This window comes from Podarcis liolepis (genome assembly GCF_965112155.1).
Source record: "Podarcis liolepis genome assembly, chromosome: Z".
In the NCBI taxonomy this organism is placed as follows: Eukaryota; Metazoa; Chordata; class Lepidosauria; order Squamata; family Lacertidae; genus Podarcis; species Podarcis liolepis.
Genome location: NC_139570.1, coordinates 31,534,003 through 31,543,641, shown reverse-complemented (window position 1 = coordinate 31,543,641; position 9,639 = coordinate 31,534,003).

Here is a 9,639-nt window from a genome sequence, read left to right as displayed (position 1 = left end):
ACGGCCGTGTCCTCTTCTGCCACACTTGGCAGCCCTGCCTCACGGTCGTGACTCCCACCCTGATTTCTCCCCGCAGGTCGAGCGGCACAGGCAGCCCAATGTGTCCAGCCCAGACACAAGCCCCGCTTCCCCACTCTAGATCCTGAATGCGACCAAGTGCTCTGGACTCCCGAGCAGGGTGGGAAAGAGGACTCGCATCTGGTAGCCTCCGGGCTCCTCGCCTGCTCGAGGGACGGCATTGCAGGCAAGCTGCCAGCCGTCGCCATCGCCGCCCCCTCATGCGAGTGGACCTGCCCGGAGTGGTGGGCCGGGGGAGGCTCGCTCTCTGTGGGGATGTGGCCCGCACGCGCGGCCCTGCTTCCTCCTGCCCAGGGCTGAGCTCCTTACCCGCGATCTCGGTCTTGCGCACGCGGATCCCACTTATTCCGAAGCTCGCGCCACTAGCCGGGGCTCTCACACCGTGCCAGGGCGAGGCAGCGCGGCCTACTGACGTCATCGCGGCTCGCCGCCGCCCTCGACTTCCCTGTTCCCTCCCCTCCCTCGGGTCGCCGTGGTTACCGAGGACTGCAAGCTGCTCGGGCGAGCGTGGGGCATTAAGTGGGAGAAGGAAAATTAAAATTAAAACTCGCCTGAAGGCCGCCTCTCTGGATATCTTTCGAATTTTTTAATTTTTCCCGCAGCACACCAGGCAACGTCTCGCGGCACACTAGTGTGCCGCGGAACACCGGTTGGGAAACACTGGTCTAGCCATCTGTCAGAGATTCTTGAACTGGGATCCCTGCGTTGCAGGGAGTGGACTAGATGGTTCATTACAGGTTGGACTAGAAGACCCTTGGGGTACCCTAGCTTTATAGTCCTATGATAGGACAGAACTGCAATCTGAATACACTTTTGTCCACATTTGCTGTGTGGTGAGTCAGGTTCCTTTGCTAAGATGCTGAAGATTTTGGGAGGAGGAGGGGGGTGGGACATACTTGGCTAAAACGTTCTCAGCAAAATCAGAACATGGAAAGAAGCTCAATGTGATTTACAAAGAGAGTGAAAACTAAAATCAATAAAAACAACTCTCAAAAGATAAAATCAACAATATATTAAAACGAATTAAAACAGACATCCACCTTCTACACGTCTGGAGAGAGGCTTGTACTCTAGAGAATGTTTTTAGCAGGTGCCAAAAAGAGTACAGTGAAGAAGGGGCTGCCACAATAAAATATTGATTTCCCACAAATGAGGAATGGATGCCTGGTAGCACCTGTAACATGGCCAGTTTTGCCGATATGGTAATGTGGCCTTGCAGGTAAATTGGTCCCACATTGTAAAGGGCTTTATATACTGATAGTAAAACCCCAAACTTGGTCTAGTAGCAAATAGGCAACCAGTGCAGATCTCTGAGCAGGGGTGATTTTGGATTGTTTAGTTGTAATCCCTGCACTGAAGCGGGTTGGGCTAGATGACCCTTAAGGTCCCTTGCAACTCTACAATTCTCTGACTCTATGCTGGCAAGGCCTCACTGCCACCAGGCTCCAGCAGTTGTGCTGCTGCATTCTGCATTGACTGCAGCTTCTGGATGAAGTGCAAGGGAAGTCAGGGCATCCATGAAGCTATGTAAAAACTTTCTTTAAAAAAAAAGTAAGTCACAGAACATTACTGTATATTGGCAAGAGACCCTTGTAACTTTGCCCGTCTGCATCCCAGTGATGCCCTTGTTTGGCATTCAGTTGCTATTCTGATAGGACATTCCTCCTCCACCCACCAGGTCCAACAAGACATAACACAAACATCCCGGGGGGGGGGGGGGGGGAGACAGCAAGGACCGTTTCTCAGCTGCCTTGACAGCTTGGGTTCTGCAAATTCCTTCCTCTGTTTAGAACTTCTCCTTTTTGCAGCTCATCGTAAACTCAGAAATTCAGCTGGTCCAGCCACGGGTTTTGCAAACGTTCCTGGAAAGGAATTTCTTTTTTATTTTATATACAGAGAATGGTTCCTTGTCATCATTCTTGCTCCTCCATTTTTGATACCAGGCTGTGGGCATAGCCAGGATTTTTGTTGGGGGGAGGCAGGCCTTTTGCTATTGGGGGGGGGACACTCAATTTGCTATGTATTTTTATTGATGGGGGGGCAGCTGCCCCTCCCTGCCCTCCCTGGCTACGCCCATGTAACAGGCTATGCTGTGCCAAATAGTGGATGGAGACACCCATATAAATAAAGGCTGTAACATATGAGGAAAGGTTGTAGCATTTGAGACATTTCAGGATAGAGAAAAGGCAAAAGGTGATTGAAGTTTAGAAAGTTATGCGTTTCTTCATATGCATGTAAAGAGCTGGAAATGGAAGGGACCAGGACTATCCTAGAGGTTGAAGTGCATGCCTACTCCACCCACACCTCACCCTGTGGTAACAAACAAGACAGTATAGTGATTAGATTGCTGGGCTAGGGCCCGAGAGAGACTAGGGTGCAAATTCCCCTCTTAGTTATGAAGCTCACTGGGTGACCTGAGCTAGTGGCTGCCTCTCAGCCTAACCTACCTCACAGGGTTGTTGTTATGTAGGAGATGGGTTGAGGATTAAATCTGTAGATTAAAATTTAAACCTCCTATCCCATGTGTGGGAGAAAGACATAAAGTTAGTGGGCTGTGAAGCCTTTTAGCAGACTAAAACACCTACACATTTTACAGCATGCTAAAGATTAGGAATTAGGCAATTACATTTTTTAAACCTTTTTATTTGTGGTCCGCTGACCTCCATTTCTTCAGCCCTGTTGCAGAGAGTGAACCACACCTGTTTTTAGTAAGATAAACAAAAAACAAAACAGAGGTTTACTTACATTCCAGCATAGGTAGCAAATACAATATAGGTAAGAAATCTTCTTAGGTACAAAATACAAAAGTTGGCTTCAAAACAGGGTGTATGTATCTGGAGCCCCCCAAGACACACATCTGATCAGTTTGGCAGCACGGTGGCAGAAGGAAGTATAAAGGATTATCTTCTTTGTTACATAATTTCTACCCGGAGGAGGCAGGGAAAAGTAGCCACACAAAAGGTACCCTCTAGGATACCTCTAGGATACCTAGGGAGTTTAAGAACTCTCTGTGTACTAGCCTTGTGCTTGTCTAGCAAAATATGCATTTGAGATTTGGATGCGAACCCCACAATTGTAAAGATTAAGTGTGGAGGGGGAGACAACCATATATGCCACCTTGAGCTCGTTGGAGAAAAAAGTAGGATAGAAATGCACTCAATAAATAATTCATAAATAAATACAACTCCAGAATGATGATGTTTCTGCTACTTGCTTCTTAAGCAGCAGGTGGGTGGGCAGGCAGCTGCACACAGATGACAAGGAGATGACATGAGATCAATCCTCCAGCTTTTGACCTCGACCTTCTCTCTTCAGTGTCTTTTATTCAAAGAGATGAGTTCTTGACTGATACAGGTGGCTTGACTCCTAAGTCCAGGAGGAAACTGCAGCTCCTGGTTTTAAAAAATCTGGATAAAGAGTTTTTGGGGGGCAGAGGAGGCAGGGGTGAAACTAGGCTTTATTTCACTTAGGTCAAAGACACAGTTTGGCACCCCCATGAACCTTTGCGTACACACACAGAGAGAGAGACTAGGAACCTAAAAGGCACCCTCTGGAGGCTTCACCCAGGGTAAAAAAGCCTTACCCTCCCATGGCTACAGCTCTCGCAGGAAGGCTCAGAGCAACCTTTGCATCCTCTGCTCTGGATCAAGATATTCAGTTCTAAACCAGAGCTTTGCTCCTGGAGCTTTCCTCAAAGGGGGACAAATGAATGTAAGAAGAGCTTGGCTGCTGGATCAGGCCAATGGCCCATCTAGTCCAGCATCCTGTTCTCACAGTGTACAACTGGATGCCTGTGGTTGCATCCCTTTGATAAAACATTTCTGGATAAAACATATGGTTTTTTTTGTTTTTTTATTATTATTAATAAATTTTATTTCCAATATGCACTATTTTAAAATCACAAACATACCACAAAAGAAAAAAGAAAAGAAAAGATAGACAAAGTTAAACAGTAAAACATCAACGTAAATACATTTCTCCAAAAGTACTGATTATCATATCATCGTTCTAACTTCCCTCCACCACGATTTGAGCTGTATCACCTTATTACCTTTCTTGCATTTCCTTCTTTCAACCTTTATCATTACTTCGCAGATTCTATAATTCACCTACTGTTATTTTAATATTATCCAAATTTCTTTCCATGTATAATATAAATTTCTTCCAATCATTAATAAAGTTTTTGTTACTCTGGTGCCTGATCTTCTGTGTCATTTTTGCTAGCTCTGAGTACTCAAATAGCTTGTTTTGCCATTCACTAATAGTTGGGATCTTAGATGATTTCCAATTTTGTGCCAACAATATCCTGGCTGCTGCCATTGCATACTGGAACATGGTTTGATCTTCTTTCCTAATCTCCTCACCAACCATTCCCAGAAGGAAAGCCTCCGGTTTTTTAGGAAATGTATACTTCAGTATCTTTTTCAATTCGTCATAGATAGAACCCCAAAACCTCTTCACTTCTTCACATGACCACCACATATGATGGGAGAAAGGTTGTTTTCTGCTGCTCCAGAGAAGCGGACACGGAGCAATGGATCCAAACTACAAGAAAGAAGATTCCACCTAAACATTAGGAAGAACTTCCTGACAGTAAGAGCTGTTCGACAGTGGAATTTGCTGCCAAGGAGTGTGGTGGAGTCTCCTATTTTGGAGGTCTTTAAGCAGAGGCTTGACAGCCATATGTCAGGAGTGCTCTGATGGTGTTTCCTGCTTGGCAGGGGGTTGGACTCGATGGCCCTTGTGGTCTCTTCCAACTCTATGATTCTATGATTCTATGATTCTATGAAGTCACCCTCTTGTTTTTTTACACTTCCAACATCTTTTATCTCCAGTTTTGTACATTTTTCCCAGCATAACAGGTGTAATATGCCAGCGATACATCATTTTTTCCATATTTTCTCGGAGGCTAACACATGCTGTAAATTTCATATCCTTAGTCCAAAGTTTCACCCATCTCTCATATTCTAAATTATATCCCAAATCCATGGCCCACTTTATCATGACCTCCTTCACCTCCTCGTCTTTAGTATCCCATTCCAGTAATTGATTGTACATTTTAGACAGGAGTTTACTTTTTCCTTCTAATATTTCCACCTGGAATTTTGATTTTTTCTCATTCATCCCTATTTTTTTATGTTCATTCCATAGGGCATTAATTTGGTGTACCTGTAACCACCCTATTGACTTATCCTTTAATTCTTCATATGACTTAATTTTCCACCCTTTATCCGATTTGATCAAGAGGTCTTCGTAGGTCCATTTTTGATTTCCCGTATTTAAAGTTTTGATTGATGAGATATTAACTGGTGATAACCACCAAGGTATGCCCTTTTCCAACAATCTTTTAGTTCTATTCCATACCTCTAACAACGCACCTCTAACAATGTGATGAGAGAATCCCTTATGCACCCTTTCTTTATCCTGCCATAAATAAGCATGCCAGCCAAATCTAGCATCAAATCCTTCCAGGTCTAACACATCCAGATTCTCCAGAACTATCCACTCCTTAATCCAGCACAAACATGCAGCCTCATAATATAGTTGTAAATTCGGGACGGCAAACCCCCCTCTTTCTCTCCTATCTGTAAGCAATTTAAACTTGATTCTTGCTCTCTTCCCCTGCCAAATAAACCTGGACAGGATCCTCTGCCAGTTCTTAAACATTGTCGTGCCTCTGATTACTGGAATATTCTGAAATAAGAATACAGCTCTCGCAGGAGGGCTCAGAGCAACCTTTGCATCCTCTGCTCTGGATCAAGATATTCAGTTCTAAACCAGAGCTTTCCTCCTGGAGCTTTCCTCAAAGGGGGACAAATGAATGTAAGAAGAGCTTGGCTGCTGGATCAGGCCAATGGCCCATCTAGTCCAGCATCCTGTTCTCACAGTGTACAACTGGATGCCTGTGGTTGCATCCCTTTGATAAAACATTTCTGGATAAAACATATGTTTTTTGTTTGCATCATGGTAGAGGGACCCAAGCAATCAGAAATTGGAGAATGAGCTGTATTTTCTTTGCCCCCAAAATACTGAAACCTAAGGATGGCGGGAAATAATAGCAGCAGCATCATCATCAACAACAACAACAACAATGTACACATTGGAACTACCTTTTGATTATTTGTGCAGATAAATATATATATATATCTAAATTTGTATAGAAGATGCTGTCAGGCTAGACCAATGGTCCTTCTAGTCTAGCATCATCTATTGCAGGGGCCAACCAGAAGCCTCTTTCAGAAAATCCACAAGGAGGACCTGAGCAGAAGAGCCCTCTGCACTCCTGTGCTTTTCCAGGAGGTATTCAGAAGCATTGCTGCCTCTGACTGTGGAGCCAGAGCATAGCTATTGCTGCTATTGTTTCAGGCAGGGCTCTAAAATGTCTAACACCCATTTTGTTTCTTGCTTCTAGATATTGTATGGCTACTAGCCATTATATCTGTGATCTGCCTCCACAGTCAGATATAGCATTGCTTATGAATACCAGTTGCTGGCAACTGCAGGAGGGGAGAGTGCTCTCTTGCATGAATCCTGCTTGCTGGTTTCCTATACTCAGCTGGTTGGCCACTGTGAGAACAAAATGCAGGCCCAGATAGGCAGCTGGCCTGATCCAGGAGGGCCGTTAGCACTTTCATCCACCAAGGTCCACAGAGACAGCCTGAGGCTACTGGGATATTTATTAGGCTTGTAAAACTTCAGGACTCAGGCCTAATTGTCTACACCCCATTCTCCTCCTCCCTTGGCACCTCACCAAGGGAAGCATTTGATTTAAGCTCTGTTCCCAAGCTGTGTCAAAGCTTCCCTGGCTGGCGCTTGAAGCCGAATTAAACAATTTGTGTGAGGGCCAAAGGATAATTGCAACCTCCATTGTCTGGAGGCCTGAATTCCAAGGAGTAATTTGTGTCTAAATGGAGTCAGTCCTCAGCTTGTCCCCTTTCTACCCGCGGCATGCCTTCCCTCCTCTCTCTTGGTTGCAAACCAGCCCACTTTGAATCATTAACATTTCTGTGCTTCCTTTAAACAGGGCAGAATTCCTGCTTCCTGAAAGGTAGGGTGAAAACAGGGCATGTGAACAGAAGAAGGTAGAAAGAGCTTGCTGGAAAAACAGGGCTCATGCCATGCAGCATCCTGTCCTGTGGCTAAATGCTTCTAGCAGCCTAGGAAATCTAGATAGACACCCTCTGTGCCTGGAGGTTCCATAAATGCATAAGAAGAGCATGCTGGATCAGTTGTTTGTCCAACATCACATTCTCACCATGGTCAAACAGATGCCCCCATGGGGAAACCCGCAAGCAGGATTTGAGCACAAAAGCCCTCTCCCCTCCTCTGGTCTCCAGCAACTGAGATTCAGAATCACTGCTGCCTTTGACTGTGGAGGCAGAGCAGAGCCATTGTGGCTAATTGCCATCTATGGTCCTCTCCTCCTCCATGAATTTGTCTTTTAGAGTAGGGTTACCAGATGTCCCCAGATTTGAAATCTGTCCCCAGACAAATTCCGTCCCCTGAATGTCCCCAGATTTGCAAATCTGTCCCCAGGAAATGTGACAGCGGAAGCTTGTGTCTTGTGCGCAACACATCATATGGGAATTTCTGGTGAGGAAAAATGATGGGCCCCATGGCAGCAAGCAGCTCCTGAAGCCAACCAGAGCCAACTGTGCTACCAGGCTGGCTCCAGGCTGCTGACTGCCACTGCTGCTGCCACTGCCAAAGGAGAACCGGGGACATCTGGAGCTCTGGAGCTCCAGAACTCCTGCCCCCTGCCCCCTTTGTTTTGACTGATTGGGGGAGGCTCGGGAGTTGCGGCTGGCCGGCCATTACCCAGGTTTTTTAAAAAACTCTGTGCATTTATGTTTCACAAGGTCTGAAAGAAGGGTTTTGACCTTGTCTGGCAGAGAAACCATGTGCCTTGCACCCCTCCTGGACAACGCCCACCAGTCCGCGACTCCCAAGCATCCCCCGATCTGCCAAACAAAAGGGAAAGGGGGCAGGAGATTGGCGTACCATTGCCCAGTTTTTTAAAACTCTGCACATTTATGTTTCACAGGGTGCGAAAGAAGGGCTTTGCACCTTTATACAATATACATGTGTGCTTGGGCCCAGGGTCTTTTGCCTCACCATCCTCACTACTGACTCCCTGTTGCTACTCAGCTTCAAAAAAAAAGAAAAAGGAAAAAAAAAGAAAGAAGGTGTACCCATATTCATTGAAAAAAATCTGGTAACCATATTTTAGAGCCATCCAAGTTAGTGGACATTACTGCCTCCAATGGGAGGGAACTCCAAAAGTAACTATGTACGTGCTGCATGAAGAAATCCTTTTTAAAATCTGTCCCAAAACTCCCATCATTCAGCTTCACAGGATGACCACAAGTTCTAGTGTTATGAGAGAAAGAGGAAAACTTTTCTCTCTCCACTTTCTCCATGCCTTGCATCGTTTTAGAAACTTCTATCATGTTGCCACTCACTCTTCTTTTGTCTTTCCACCCGCTTGATCATTTTGGCTACCCTTTTCTGAACCTTTTCCGACTCCTCAGTATTCTTTTTCAGGTCAGGCAACCAGAACTGAACACTCTGTATATTCCAAATGCAGTTGCACCATGGATTTGCATGATGTCCTTATCATTTTGACAGTTTTATGAAACTTGGTTGCAAAATAGGCCACCCTGAATGGCCAACATATAAGGAATTCCCTTCAGAGGGTGGGATTCCTGCCTCCTAAGAGGAAGGTTGAAATCGGGTCATGTGCATTTGGGGATGGTCCCTCGTGCCATGTATTTTTAGAGACTAAAGGCACTTTTAAACCAATGGACTCAAATGACAAGAAAGGAGATTCCAACTAAACACCAGGAAGAACTTTCTGATGGCAAGAGCTTTTCAACAGTGGAGTGGACTCCCTTGGTAGGCTGTGAACACTCCTTTCTTGGAGGTTTTTGAGCAGAGGTTGGATGGCCACCTGTCAGGGATGCTTTAGTTGTGATTGCTACATTGCATAAGGGTTGGATTAGATGACCCTTACAGGACCCTGCCAACTCTACAGCTTTCTGATATGTGAACATGAAAGGAAATGCAAAGGTAAAGCTCAGGAGAGTCCACTTCAAACTTTCTCATTTTTGTTCATGCTGTCTTGCCCTTACCCACTTTTGGAAAGGTAGTGCGAGGTTGGGGGCACCAAGTTTTGGCCTTGCGTAGGGTGCCATAGTACCCAAGTCTGCCACTGGACCTGTGACTTGGAATCATGGGACGAATGGAAATGGGGATAAGCCCAAGTGTTAAGAAGGCTTTTGAAATCTTTAATCAACTGGTGGTGCAAGAAAAACTAAAAATTAATTATGAAAAGAAAAAGTGTTTCCCCTCCACCCCAAGAAGTTTAAAAACACAAGTGGCAAGTTGGTGGTTACTCCACTGAGCAGGTAAAAAGTTTTAAATATCTAGGTTAGTACTTTTATTCAGCTAGGAATTGTAACAAACACTTTGTAAATATGAATAAATGGGCTATTAATACAGTGAAGTTTCTATCAAAGTTCTATTGGAATAAAGATGGCAGATTCCCCTAGCCCTCAAAAT